The following is a 15468-nucleotide window of genomic DNA, read 5'->3' on the forward strand; positions in this document are numbered from 1 at the left end:
ACAAAACGCGTACATTGATCTCCCATGATTGCAGATAGCACATGTTGACACACTGTGTGCATCTTCAAAATTTGGCTTTTCTAACATGTCAAAAATTAGTCATAAAAAAAATAAAAAATCTGGAATAAGTTAGGGATTTCTGGATGTTTTATATTCTCCCTAAAACATCATTGATGTTCTTCATTTTGTTTTGAACATCATTGATGTTTTTCTTTAGGGTTTCTAAATCCCTATTACACCCCATTATCTCCCCGATGAGGATCTGGGCACTTTCACTGGTGAAATGACATTCCTCTTCCACAACATCACGATCCCCTAAAACAAGAAAAAACAAAAAACACACCATGTATTATAAATATGCAAGCATCCATCTCTTACCTGAGGCTGTGGTCGCAGACACTCACCTGTTGTGGTGACAATTTCTATAACGTCTCCCTCCTCCTCCTCTGGTTGGGTTTGGGGGATTTCCCCTTCTTCCTGAGGTGTGGAGTCCCTGGTGTCCTCTGATGAGTGGTTTCCTCCAGGTCTTTTCTCTCCTATGTGAAAAAAAATAGGTGTACTTAGCACAGATATTTGAGGCCAGAAATAGGAATATGAAACATTGCTTGGAAGTGGGGTACAATTGTCTATTTTGGCAGAGTTCCAAGATGAAGAAATATTTTTGTCCTTTGTCAAGCTTGAATACTTACCTGTTTTGTACAAGCATCACAGATGGAGACACCCCTATAGTATACACTGGAGCACCTGTGTGGGACCCCCTAATAAAAGTTTGTTCTGTTGTCCCACACTAGTGCTCCTGCATCCAGATGTGTAAACAACTGTGTCCTGTGTCCTCTCCTTAAACAGAATCTAGTTTGCATTTAATTCTAGTTACAAACCGATATAGACAACCAACTTATTTTAAGAGGAGTAGGCCAGAAAAAATGTATTGAACTGCATCTGGACAAAACATGGTGTTTTAGAGGCCGAACAAACAATGTTTCCTACGAACGAATAATGTTTCCATGAACATGAAAGTTGCCATTTTAAACTGTACAACAGTAAAGAAAAGCACATGGAGCAGCACGAATATAATTACAATAAAGAATAGGAACACAGGACAACTACTTACTTTTTTGCAGCACTCTCCTGATCCTTCTATACTGATCGTGCTCCCTTATTTTGAGGTCTGACCACCGCTTCCTCAGTTGATCCTTGGATCATTGTACCCCAAAATTCCTGTCGAAACACACACAACAAACCAAGTTTAGTGCTGTCCCCACTATACCTATTCCAACAGTAAACAGTCTGTATGTATATTCCTCGCTTAAGGTGTTGCAGCTCTCTCAAAAGTCCACTGGGTGGTAGACATGATTCTGAAAATATATACAGACAAGAGAGAGTGCACGCCAGCCTTAGTGTGTTATCATTTAATTGATAAGATAAGTGGATAAAAAACAAGGGTTGCACTTACAAACATCCAGCGTTAAATGGCAAAAACAGCTCCATAATAGCCTCCTCTCCTGGTCTGTAGGGATCAGTTAGCTCACAGCAACTAGCAGCATGGTAAAGTATTTCAGTAAGCACAGACCGCCTGCTTCCTTGTAACACACACCACCCAAAGCACTCGCACGCACCAGCCAGCGCTGCCTGACGTCACTCGTGGCCAGGGAGGGGATGCACAGTGATGCAGCTGACTCCTCTCGTAAGCTTCATGCAATTGCTAGTACAACATGTTTCTGAGGCGTGGCCTCCTTCTTCAGGTAACACCCTCATCTCCTCTAATGATAATATATGCTCAAACCCCCCGCCCCTCCTATCTATGTACCAATGGCATCATAACAGGCCAGGAGCACGGAGTACACAGCAAGAGGTATCTACAAGACGGAGGGGGTTATATAGCAACAGCATCCTAAAATGGTGTTTAGTACAAATAAACATAGAGAATTAGCACTATCTTTAATGTGAATCTAAATAAAAAGAATTCTTGTCATATGTAATTAAAACTTATTTAAAAAGTACTTATGTGAACAGTACTATAAAATATACTGTAAAATATACACTATATATTAGTTAGTATCATCAACAACAGAAAATCATGCTGTGAGGACATAATCATACATATCAAAATACATAAATAAATGATATATAATATATACATAATACAACATCATACCGATAAAGATGCAAGACGTTATGGCATATCCAATGTAGAAATTAATTGTATTATATTATATGGTTTTTAGGTGGTGAAGAAATAAAGTTATATTAAGCTATAAAGTATATGGTGGGGTCACATGCGAAAATGGACCCCTATCTGACAAAATTATAATCTGATTCATACAATATGAATGTCTAAAACTAAAATAATTAATATGAAGGATTTATAACTTGAATAAGTGTTCAGGGCAGCACAGTGGTGTAGTGAGTAGCACTCTCAACCGGCAGCACAAAGGGTCGCCGATTCAATTCCCATCCACAACACCACCTGAATGAAAGGCCAAACAATGTCAAATAGAATATCTTATACATTGGGTAATTTCATATGAGAGCACCTATTTCAAGTTCTTTGTTTAACCCTTCTGGTGCCATACTGTTTAGAGTGAAAATCCAGTAGGATTCATGTTTGCATAAACGAGCAAAATGTTCACCTTCTGGGATAGACATAGGTATGGATTCTATACCAAAAAGTTCCAACCCTGTAGTGCTGCCATCATGTTTATGCTTAAAGTGACGTGGCACACTATGCTTCTCAACCTTTCTTTCTATGAACCTACGGTGTTCACCAAAGTGGGTCCTCATCGCACACACCGTTCTACCTACATAGAGGTACCCACATGGGCACCTCAACCCATAGATAACAAACTGGGTATTGCAACATATAAATTGTTTGATGTTGAAGGTACGGCCATCTTCACAACTAAATGACTTCTGGCCATGAGAGATAAATTTACACGCTTTGCATTTAATGCCTTTACATCTATAACATCCAGTAATGTTAAAGAATTGAGGGATGTTTTGCATTTTCAAGCTTTGTTTGTCTTTAAGGTGACTGGGGGCAATCCAACTTTGCACATTTTTTGCATGTCGGAATACTACCCAAGGTTTATTGGGGAGGATTTTTCCAAGTGTTTATATAAGTTATTCCTGCGCTACCTTGGAAAAATGGTGCATATGGACAGCTGCAAACACTGAATGGGATCAGACCAAGCCCAAAAAAATTATAAACATAAATAATAAGTGCTGCGCTCGTCCAAAAACGTGTATCTGTGTGAAAGTCAGGGCCGTCTTTAATATTGATTGGGCCCTGGGCAAAGATTTTATTGGGGCCCCCCCAGCTAGACTCAAAATGAGTTTACTGCAGCAGATCAGGCAACGACTGTGATTGGCTGCCAGAGATTACAACACATCATTACAGCTCACAGATTAGTTGCTAGAGGTTACAGAACATCATTACTGCTCACTAATTGGATTCTAGAGGTTACTGAGAATCATTATTGCTCACTGATTAGTTGCTAGAGGTTACTACACATCATAACCTCTCAGGGCAAATTGCGGGTGTGGCCAAACTGCACTAGCATTGAGGGGTGCACTATGTACAGAGTGCAGGGTTGGGGGTGCGCTTTGTGCAGAGTGCAGGGGTGAGGTGGGTGCAGAGTGCAGGGGTGAGGTGGGTGCAGAGTGCAGGGGTGAGGTGAGTGCAGAGTGCAGGGGTGAGGTGAGTGCAGAGTGCAGGGGTGAGGTGAGTGCAGGACTGAGGTGGGTGCAGGGCTGAGGTGGCTGCAGAGTGCAGGGCTGAGGTAGGTGCAGAGTGCAGGGCTGAGGTGGGTGCAGAGTGAGGTGAGTGCAGAGTGCAGGGGTGAGGTGGGTGCAGATTGCAGGGGTGAGGTGGGTGAAGAGTGCAGGGGTGAGGTGAGTGCAGGACTGAGGTGGGTGCAGAGTGCAGGGCTGAGGTGGGTGCAGAGTGAGGTGAGTGCAGGGGTGAGGTGGGTGCAGAGTGTAGGGGTGTGGTGGGTGCAGAGTGCAGGGGTGTGGTGGGTGCAGAGTACAGGGGTGAGGTGGGTGCAGAGTGCAGGGGTGAGGTGGGTGCAGAGTGCAGGGGTGAGGTGGGTGCAGGATGCAGGACTGAGGTGGGTGCAGAGTGCAGGACTGAGGTGGGTGCAGAGTGCAGGACTGAGGTGGGTGCAGAATGCAGGACTGAGGTGGGTGCAGAGTGCAGGAGTGAGGTGGGTGCAGAATGCAGGACTGAGGTGGGTGCAGAGTGCAGGGGTGAGGTGGGTGCAGAGTGCAGGGGTGAGGTGGGTGCAAAGTGCAGAACTGAGGTGGGTGCAGAGTGCAGGGGTGAGGTGGGTGCAGAGTGAGGTGTCTACAGAGTGCAGGGGTGAGGTGGATGCAGAGTGCAGGAGTAAGGTGGGTGCAGGGCTGAGGTAGGTGCAGAGTGAGGTGGGTGCAGAGTGAGGTGGGTGCAGAATGCAGAGTGAGGTGGGTGTAAGGTGCAGTGTAAGGTGGGTGCAGAGTGAGGTGGGTGCAGAGTGCAGAGTGAGGTGGGTGCAGGGTGCAGAGTGAGGTGGGTGCAGGGTGCAGAGTGGGGTGGGTGCAGGGTGCAGAGTGGGGTGGGTGCAGAGTGGGGTGGGTGCAGAGTGGGGTGGGTGCAGAGTGAGGTGGGTGCAGAGTGAGGTGGGTGCAGAGTGCAGAGTGAAGTGGGTGCAGAGTGAGGTGGGTGCAGAGTGCAGAGTGAAGTGGGTGCAGAGTGAGGTGGGTGCAGAGTGCAGAGTGAGGTGGGTGCAGAGTGAGGTGGGTGCAGAGTGCAGAGTAAGGTGGGTTCAGAGTGAGGTGGGTGCAGTGTAAGGTGGGTGCAGAGTGAGGTGGGTGCAGTGTAAGGTGCAGTGTAAGGTGGGTGCAGAGTGAGGTGGGTGAAGAGTGAGGTGGGTGCAGAGTGAGGTGGGTTCAGAGTGAGGTGGGTGCAGTGTAAGGTGGGTGCAGAGTGAGGTGGGTGCAGAGTGAGGTGGGTGCAGAGTGAGGTGGGTGCAGAGTGAGGTGGGTGCAGAGTGAGGTGGGTGCAGAGAGAGGTGGGTGCAGAGAGAGGTGGGTGCAGAGTGAGGTGGGTGCAGAGTGAGATGGGTGCAGAGTGCAGAGTGAGGTGGGTGCAGAGTAAGGTGGGTGCAGAGTGAGGTGGGTGCAGAGTGAGGTGGGTGCAGAGTGAGATGGGTGCAGAGTGCAGAGTGAGGTGGGTGCAGAGTAAGGTGGGTGCAGAGTGAGGTGGGTGCAGAGTGCAGAGTGAGGTGGGTGCAGAGTGAGGTGGGTGCAGAGTGCAGAGTGAGGTGGGTGCAGAGTGCAGAGTGAGGTGGGTGCAGAGTGCAGAGTGAGGTGGGTGCAGCGTGAGGTGGGTGTAGAGTGCAGAGTGAGGTGGGTGCAGAGTGAGGTGGGTGCAGAGTGAGGTGGGTGTAGAGTGCAGAGTGAGGTGGGTGCAGAGTGAGGTGGGTGTAGAGTGCAGAGTGAGGTGGGTGCAGAGTGAGGTGGGTGTAGAGTGCAGAGTGAAGTGGGTGCAGAGTGAGGTGGGTGCAGAGTGAGGTGGGTGCAGAGTGCAGAGTGAGGTGGGTGCAGAGTAAGGTGGGTTCAGAGTGAGGTGGGTGCAGTGTAAGGTGGGTGCAGAGTGAGGTGGGTGCAGAGTGAGGTGGGTGCAGGGTGCAGAGTAAGGTGGGTGCAGAGTGAGGTGGGTGCAGAGTGCAGAGTGAGGTGGGTGCAGAGTGAGGTGGGTGCAGAGTGAGATGGGTGCAGAGTGAGGTGGGTGCAGAGTGAGATTGGTGCAGAGTGAGGTGGGTGCAGAGTAAGGTGGGTTCAGAGTGAGGTGGGTGCAGTGTAAGGTGGGTGCAGAGTGAGGTGGGTGCAGGGTGCAGAGTGAGGTGGGTGCAGAGTGAGGTGGGTGCAGAGTGCAGAGTGAGGTGGGTGCAGAGTGCAGAGTGAGGTGGGTTCAGAGTGAGGTGGGTGCAGTGTAAGGTGGGTGCAGAGTGAGGTGGGTGCAGAGTGAGGTGGGTGCAGAGTGAGGTGGGTGCAGAGTGAGGTGGGTGCAGAGTGAGGTGGGTGCAGAGTGAGGTGGGTGCAGAGTGCAGAGTGAGGTGGGTGCAGAGTGAGGTGGGTGCAGAGTGAGATTGGTGCAGAGTGAGGTGGGTGCAGAGTGCAGAGTGAGGTGGGTGCAGAGTGAGGTGGGTGCAGAGTGAGGTGAGTGCAGAGTGAGGTGGGTGCAGAGTGAGGTGGGTGCAGAGTAAGGTGGGTGCAGAGTGAGGTGGGTGCAGAGTGAGGTGGGTGCAGAGTGAGGTGGGTGCAGAGTGAGGTGGGTGCAGAGTGAGGTGGGTGCAGAGTGCAGAGTGAGGTGGGTGCAGAGTGAGGTGGGTGCAGAGTGCAGAGTGAGGTGGGTGCAGAGTGAGGTGGGTGCAGAGTGAGGTGGGTGCAGAGTTGCACAGCTCTCCTCCCACCCAGATTTCAATACAGAGCTTCACTCCCCCTAAGTACAAGGCTGTCCTCCCACAAAGCCCCCCCCCCCCCCCCCATTCCAGTACAGAAGAAAACTCTGTGTACTCACAGCATGTTGTCCTCCGATGTCCGTGGAGCCTGCCAGTCCCAGAAGCAGCTTCCCCTGTGCAGAGTCCCCGCCCCCTTCCTCCTCTGCACTCATAGATCGTGCGTGTACCCGCGGGATGAGAACAGCCGCCGGAAGAGGAGCGCTGTCACTTGGAAATACACAAGCCGTGCTTGTGTATTTCCAAGTGACAGTAGCGAGCAGCCAGCATGCGACCAGCACCGGAGGTGGCCGAACTCCGGCGGGCAGTGCAGGGTTTAAGGGACGGGCAGCGCAGGGCCCCCAACAATGACAGGGCCCTGGGCAGATGCCCCTTTTGCCCCGCGGTAAAGACGGCCCTGGTGAAAGTGTATAATAATACAGGGTATAAGGGTAATGCGTTTGTATGCACAGTATCCTGTGATAAAATCAACGGTGTTAAAAGTGACTATTTGTCCTATATCTGATATAAGAACAAACACGGCCCAGTGTGTGTAGGGGACAAATATAGATAATCCTCATACACCCCTAGTGCTAGTGTAACATGTGCAAATAAACCTTAAAGTGCTAAAGTGTCATTGTGCAACTCATATGGATAAAATTGCATATAAAAGATGAAGGGTATGCGGGTAATGCGTCTGTATGCACAGTATCCTGTGATAAATCAAAAAATGGATATTTATTCTTCAACTGATATAAAACGGCATAATGTGTGTAGGGAATGAATAACAATAATCCACATATACACCTAGTGCTTGTGTAGCATGTGCAGATAAACCTAAAAGTGCTATAGTGTCCTTATATAACCTTTATAGGTAAAATTGTATATATAAGCCAATAAAATTACTTGCAACCAATATCACAAAACATACCATGTGCAAACAGTATGGACAAAAGGGTGCAATGCAAAACAAAAATCATATGTAGAAAAAAATGTAAACTATACAAAAATAAATATTGTGCAAAGCACATTAGTGCAAAAAACAAGTGTATGGCATCTATCTATAAAAAGATAGCCACAGAGAATATATTATTGCGTGAAGCTCAAACTTGTAAAATGCATCAAACATAAGTGCCAAAAAATGTTCAGTGATCCTTTAGCAATCCAAAATGTGCAACCGGTGACCAGTGGGGTGCCGAAAGAGAGAGGGTAAAAAATATATATATCCTCTTCGTGCTCAAACACACACACAGATAGGTAATGGCCCCTTACCTTGCGGCAATGGGACAACCGCATAGAAGGTAAATGGAGGAGATGATCTCTCTTTGGGGGTCCCTGGACCGGAGCTGGTAGTCCCTGTGCTTTAATCTCTCAATAGCAGCATCAGTGGTAGCAAGGCCAGCATATGAAAGAATATAAGGATGCCAACATGGTGTAGTATTTTTAAACAAAGCGATGTCTTTATTAAGGTTTAAAAACAGGTACTCACATAGAGTGAATGCGCCTCATATGCATATCCTACGAGCGGCGAGCTCGTCAATCCAAATCTGTCAGTGCCTATCCCGTCCCTGTGTGTGTTTGAGCACGAAGAGGATATATATATTTTTTACCCTCTCTCTTTCGGCACCCCACTGGTCACCGGTTGCACATTTTGGATTGCTAAAGGATCACTGAACATTTTTTGGCACTTATGTTTGATGCATTTTACAAGTTTGAGCTTCATGCAATAATATATTCTCTGTGGCTATCTTTTTATAGATAGATGCCATACACTTGTTTTTTGCACTAATGTGCTTTGCACAATATTTATTTTTGTATAGTTTACATTTTTTTCTACATATGATTTTTGTTTTGCATTGCACCCTTTTGTCCATACTGTTTGCACATGGTATGTTTTGTGATATTGGTTGCAAGTAATTTTATTGGCTTATATATACAATTTTACCTATAAAGGTTATATAAGGACACTATAGCACTTTTAGGTTTATCTGCACATGCTACACAAGCACTAGGTGTATATGTGGATTATTGTTATTCATTCCCTACACACATTGTGCCGTTTTATATCAGTTGAAGGATAAATATCCATTTTTTGATTTATCACAGGATACTGTGCATACAGACGCATTACCCGCATACCCTTCATCTTTTATATGCAATTTTATCCATATGAGTTGCACAATGACACTTTAGCACTTTAAGGTTTATTTGCACATGTTACACTAGCACTAGGGGTGTATGAGGATTATCTATATTTGTCCCCTACACACACTGGGCCGTGTTTGTTCTTATATCAGATATAGGACAAATAGTCACTTTTAACACCGTTGATTTTATCACAGGATACTGTGCATACAAACGCATTACCCTTATACCCTGTATTATTATACACTTTCACACAGATACACGTTTTTGGACGAGCGCAGCACTTATTATTTATGTTTATAATTTTTCCAAGTGTATTGTCCCGCCCCCAAAATTGGCCAGTGCTTTTGGACAGCTCTTTTTATAGCCCAGTGCTGATCGTTGAATGTTGTAATAAAAAGAATGTCATGTTGTTCTTTTGCAGATGTAGTCATAATCTTGTTCTGGATGCCTTCTCTATATTGGTCTCTCGCCTTTTGAATGTGATGATCTGCAAATCCTTTTTCCAAAAACTTTTTTGACAATATGGTTGCCTGATCATCATAATCTTTGGTGCTACTACAATTCCTGTGTAGCCTACAGAACTGACTGTAGGGTATGTTATCTTTCCATTTAGGGTGATGGCAACTCCTCTGATGCAAATAGGAGTTGCCAGCAGTTTCTTTGAAGCGGGTTTTGTATGTGATGTTGCCATCTCCATCACTACCCAGTTCAAGGTCCAAGAATACCAGGGAATGAGCGTCTACTACATGGGTAAATTGGATACCAAACATATTGTTATTACAATATGAGACAAATTTGTCAATAATATCAGGTGGTCCATCCCAAATAATCAGTATATCATCAATATACCTCCCATAGTTTACCAGATGTTTGGCAAATGGATTGTGTTGCCAAATACAGGATTTTTCCCAATACCCCATGACCTGATTTGCATAACATGGTGCAAAATGTGCACCCATAGCCATGCCAGCTATCTGTCTATAAAATTGGCCATGGAAAGAGAAATAATTCCTTTCCAAGGCAAACTTAGTGCAATGGCAGATGAATTTGGATTGATTGGGGTTCATGTAATCTGCTTCGGATAGGAAGTATTTGACTGCCCTTAGACCCTGGGCAAAGGCTTGATTCATTAATTCCGTTAGTTCCACTTTGTATTTTGGTAGGGGATCATTTTGCAGTATTTCATATGTAGCATTATCAGATAGGAGCCTATGTGCTTCCTTGAGATATTCCACCCTATCCTGAATAACAATACCTCCTCCTTTGTCCGCTGTGCAAATTACTAGATCATGGTTCTCTTTAAATGCAAGTAGGAGGCAAAAGATCTATTCAATCTGAAGAGAAACCAGAGCATGGACGCCAGACCCGCACAAAGGAGCACGGGGCAGGCAGTGTACAACTCGTGCAGCGGGGCTCTCAGCGTGGGTCTGGCGTCCTTCTCTCCCCCTCCCTCTCCCCCCGGAGTCTGATATACAGCGGCACTGCCTCGGATAGCGGAGGCTGAGCTCGCAAGACAGGACGAACAGCCCCCTGGTGTAACGGAAGGAGAAAAGTCCCCTGCCCTCACCGTACAGTCGTCCGTAAGTACAACTTTGGTGTCCAACACTCTTGGAGGGAGAAGGTAAGAGCGGAACACCACACAGCGTGAAGAACATGATATATCTGTGTATCTTAGAAGTGTCTCAGCTGTAAAGTGTACACCCACTCTGATGATGTGGCACTACTGTAAATACTTTGGAGAATACTGAATAATTGAAAGGAGTTGAGGGGAGGATTGTTTGAATCTTCTGCAGCTGGACTGGTAGAATTGCTTAATAATTTTTTTTTTTTCTTCCTCGGACTGCTTTGAACTTTTGTTTGAGCTGCTGACTTATTGTTACCCTTGGCTAATAGCATGAGGCCTTGCTCCCCTAAAGGGGGAAGTTGAAGTGTAGCAGATTTAGGAAGGGAAAGGAGGCAGGAAGGGAAAGGAGGCAGGGGCAGATTTAGAATAGGAACCTGGTGCAGAGGAACGAGGACTTAAGTATAAGGAATTAAAAGCCTATATTCTGGTGTTTATAAAAGGAGAAAGAAGGAAGAATAGGCTCCCTATACTGCAGGGGGGGATCTTTGACACACCATGAGTAAATCCTTGTCCAAAGCCGCCGGGGGGGTACCTAAAACCCCAAGAGACAACACCTCAAGTAGTACAATCAAACAGTACCTAGCACAGGGGCTTAGCCCAAATAACAGCAATTCAGTCCCCCCAAAGCAAGGTAAAGCGGACAAGAAGAAAGGACCAGAGGAAAAGAAAGATGGAACCCCAAACCAGTCTAAAGAGGACTTAGCAAATGAAAGCGAATTAGAATCAACCAGACTAGAAGATCAAAGGACTGAGGCCCAACTCCCTACAAAAGGAGATATTTTGGCAACGTTCACTAGATTGGAAAACTCCATTAGAACTGAGATTAACCTGTTGAGGTCAGGCCTGGGTCACATGTTGGTTAGACTAGAAACAGTAGAAGACGCTTTGGACAAACAAGCCCGGGAGAGCTGTGTGTTCAAGGATCAGGTTAAAAATTTACAACATAATCAGACCATATTCCTTTATAGGCTAGAGGACCAAGAAAATAGAAACAGAAGACAGAATTTGAGAATTTGTTCGGTCCCGGAAAGAAGGGGGGAAGATTTGAGAAAGGCTATAGGAGAAATATTTTCCCCAATTCTAGGTGTACATGTGGAGGATTTCCCGAACATCGAAAGGGTACATCGGGTAGGGAGATCCGATGTCAATAGGCCCAACAGAACGCGGGACATTATAGTAAGATTTAGATTTTTTGAAGATAAAGCCAAGTTATGGGCAAACTTAAGAGGGAAAACTTCTCTGCAGTATGAAGGCGCTGAAATCCAAGTCTTCTCAGACCTAGCTCCGGAGACATTGGCTAGAAGACGCATGCTAAAACCTCTCCTAGACCTGATGAAGACACAGAATATAAAGTACAACTGGGGCTTCCCAGGCTTTCTTATCGGATCAAAAGATGGAAGATCAGCCAGGCTGAGATTTCCTGATGAACTGGGGGACTTTTGTAAAAAACTGTGAATTCAGGAACCACAGCTGCTAGAATGGTTTAAGGAGTATGAGTAAGGGGGTGTGACGGGTCTTGGTTAGAATCACAGCACGCTAACAAAAGGAAGGGTGGGGGTTTGGGGGGGTGGGATAGGGGTGTATGAAGAAGAAAGGTTAAACAGTTATGAGAGCGGCCTGCCAACCTCTTCAACCTCCCCAGTTAACCTACTTTGTAGGGGAGGGGGAGAAGGAAGGGGCACACCAAGAGCTCCACCTCTGGAGTTGGAGATCTCTTGAGGAGCATGAGACAGTGTGCTCTTCAGGGATCTAAGGGCCCAATGGGGGCTGTGGGGGGTGAGGGGGAGGAGGGGAGATCAGCGGGGGGGGAGATGGCAGGAGGGGAGGAGTGGGGTGGGTGGGAAGGGGGGTTCCTCCGCTAAACGGTCCGTAAAAATAGTTATAATCTGCCTTAGATCAACAAACCAAGCCTTTGATAGGAAGTTTAGAGTGTAGAGATGACAACAATTCATTTCTTGACCTACAATGTTAGGGGACTGAACATTCCAAGCAAGAAACACATAATAATGGGGGAGCTCTAAAGGTACGGGGCGGAAGTGGTATTCCTCCAGGAGACACATATCTCCCGTGAATCAAACGTTAAATTGGCATCTAGGGACTTTCCGCTGTGGTTTTATGGAGATACAGTTACTAAAAGAGCAAGGGGAGTAGCAATTGGGTTCGCGAATGGAACTCGCTTTGCATTGGAAGATAGGGTAACCGACCCGGAAGGTAGATTCCTGTTTTTAAAGGAGAAACTAGGTGACAAGGAATTTACATTGGTAAATGTTTATGCCCCCAATAAAAACCGATGAAATATTTTAAAAGTATATTGGTTAAGCTGAGGGATTTCAGGAGAGGCCACACGATTATGATGGGAGATTTTAATTTTTGTATGGCACCCGGTCTGGACAGACCGGGTGCCCGCGCGGGAGACTTCTCACGTTCAACTGAAAGAAGTTAAACAAAAACTGTATGCCAGCCAATTGGTTGACATCTGGAGGATTCAACATCCTAAAACACAAGATTATATGTTTTACTCTCCCGTGCACGGGTCCTACTCTAGGTTAGACTATATCTTCGTAGAACACAGGGATATAGACAGGGTGATGGAGTCTAATATTGAAATTTCTACACTATGGGATGTATATATGTGTATATATGGGATGCCCCAGTTAAGATGAAAATGTTAGCATCAGGGAGATCAGGCCATCGGGTCGGATGGCGTTTAAATGAAGAGCTGAAGGTTCAGCACTAGTAGCAAAGGAACTTGAAAACTATTTTTCGTCAAACGATGCAGGAGAAGTAACGGGGTCAACCTTGTGGGAGGCCCACAAGGCCTACATCAGGGGGATCCTGATCGAGTTAGGGTCACGTAAAAAAAAGAGAGAAATGAGAAAACACGCATACTTATGAAAGAGCTAGGCAAAGCTGAACAAGAACACAAAAAACATCCGGCACATCATCAAGATTTATACCAAAAGGTAATAATTAAAAGAATGGAGTTAAAGGCCCTATTAGAACACGAAACTAAGATGGCTCTACATAGGACTGCAAAAGATAGATACAAGCGGGGAAATAAACCCAGTAAACATCTGGCAAAAATGTTACAAAAGAAAAAAGCTATTAATTTTTTAGAGAAAATCCAAACTAAAGATGGTAACATGGTCTATTTGCCCAAAGGAATTGCAGAGATATTCAGAACCTATTATCAAGAACTATACGCAGTACAGCAGCAGGAAGTCAGACCTGGTGAAAAAAATAGAAAAATAACAAATTTTCTCAGAAAGGCAGGACTCCCGAAATTGGCCAAAGAGGCCGGGGAAGCAATGGAGGCCCCGACCTCTGAGGAAGAAATAGTGAAGGCCCTGTCCGAATCGGCACCGGGGAAGAGCTCGGGGCCGGATGGATTTACAATATCTTATTATAGGAGATTTAAAGCTATCCTGGTCCCAAAGCTTTGCCGATACATGAATGGCCTGGGGGTAGAGCATAATTTAAGTAAAGATGCACTCGCAGCAGCTATCACCATCATTTTAAAAGATGGAAAGGAGGGGTCATTGTGCTCTAGCTACAGGCCAATTTCATTACTTAACGCTGATTTAAAGCTTTTTGCTAAAGTATTGGTGGGGCGGTTGAAAGGAGTAATGAATAAATTAGTTAACCCGGATCAGGTCGGCTTCACCCCTAGAAGGGAAGGAAGGGACAACGGGGTAAAAACAATACTCCTACTCCAAATGATAAAAGAGAGGGGACTCCCAGGACTGCTACTGTCGATTGATGCCGAAAAGGCCTTCGACAGGGTAGACTGGGGTTTAGGATCATGACCTTAGAGACTATGGGCCTCGGCCCAAGAATGATTAGCTGGGTCAAGTCATTGTATCATCATCCAACTGCATTCATAAAAGTGAACGGTCTAGTGTCTCTCCCTTTTGAGATGAAAAACGGGACGAGGCAGGGGTGTCCCCTATCTCCAATGCTATTTGTCCTCTGCTTGGAACCACTTCTGGCCACGATACGAAATGACCCCAGTATATCTGGTTTCAAGCTTGGAAAAGAAGAACCCAAACTCTCTGCTTTTGCAGACGATATATTATTTTATATTACGAACCCCCGGAAGAAAATTTGTAATTTAACAAATACTTTAAAACAATACGGGGAAATTTCCAACTTCAAAATAAATCTTGCAAAATTAGAGATTTTAAATATCAACCTAAGCCATACAGAAGAAAGAATATTAAAAAATGAGTTTAAATACACCTGGACCAAAGAATTAAAATATTTGGGGATTAAATTAGCAAACACACGGGAGAAGATGTACAAAATAAACTACATTCCCCTACTAGACAAAGTTAGGTCAGACTGTAAAAAATTTCTTGGAACATCTCTATCTTGGCTGGGAAGTATTAATATTATAAAAATGGCGATCCTCCCTAAGGTCGTGTACAGATTTCAGATGGTGCCAATAGCCCTCCCCCAACAATACTTGAGAATATTAAAAAGGTTGCTAATGAATTTAATTTGGAAACATAAAAAACCGAGAGTCTCCTTTCAAATGTTGAAACAGGGGAAAAGGAAGGGAGGATTAGTGGTCCCTGACACCTCTACCTATTACAAAGCTGTTGTGCTGTCCAGAGCAGTTAAATGGGGCAAGGAGGACAATGAGAAAAAATGGGTTAGTATAGAGAAAACACTAAGTAAAGCACAATTGAGCAGTATTATTTGGAATCCCCCACAATATAGAAGACTAGATGAAAACACTGACACATTGACACATAACATATAATTCACCTATAATTACACTGTTAGATAACAAACATTTTCCACCAGGATTGAAAAATATAGGAGGAGTTTGGTTAAAAAAGGGTGTCACACAGTTAAGGGACATAATAAAAAAAGGAAAAATGATCCCTACACAGGATTTGATGCACAATAATCTTGTACCGGGGATGGTCGAATGGCAGTCTCTCCAACTGAATCACTTTATTAAAAACTTGCCTCAACCTATTAGATCTGGAGAAGACCTCTCCACTTTTGAATGACTGTTCGTGGAAAAGGACCCGAGAAATACTATATCTAAAATGTATAAAGTTTTATTGAAGGTAGAAGAAGTGGAGATACCTCCATTTATTAGAAAATGGGAGAGAGAATTAGGGACAACACATGACAAGAAGTTTATAGGAAAAATTTTGAACCTTGCCCATGCCTCGGCGGTGGACAGCAGAACAGCAGAGATGAACT

General features: G+C 45.2%; 1 long non-coding RNA gene across 1 annotated transcript in view; it reads right to left on the minus strand.

Annotated features, from left to right (window-relative positions):
- Positions 1-406: 406 nt before the first annotated feature.
- Positions 407-15468, minus strand: part of LOC141147702 (uncharacterized) — a 107223-nt gene continuing 92161 nt past the window's right edge. Inside the window, exons 2-3 of the long non-coding RNA XR_012245109.1 lie at positions 1112-1218; positions 407-536 (exon numbers count right to left, since the gene is read on the minus strand). This is a non-coding gene — a long non-coding RNA (uncharacterized lncRNA). The remainder of the gene's footprint in view (positions 537-1111; positions 1219-15468) is intronic.

This window comes from Aquarana catesbeiana, linkage group LG06 (genome assembly GCF_042186555.1).
Source record: "Aquarana catesbeiana isolate 2022-GZ linkage group LG06, ASM4218655v1, whole genome shotgun sequence".
Taxonomy (NCBI): Eukaryota; Metazoa; Chordata; class Amphibia; order Anura; family Ranidae; genus Aquarana; species Aquarana catesbeiana.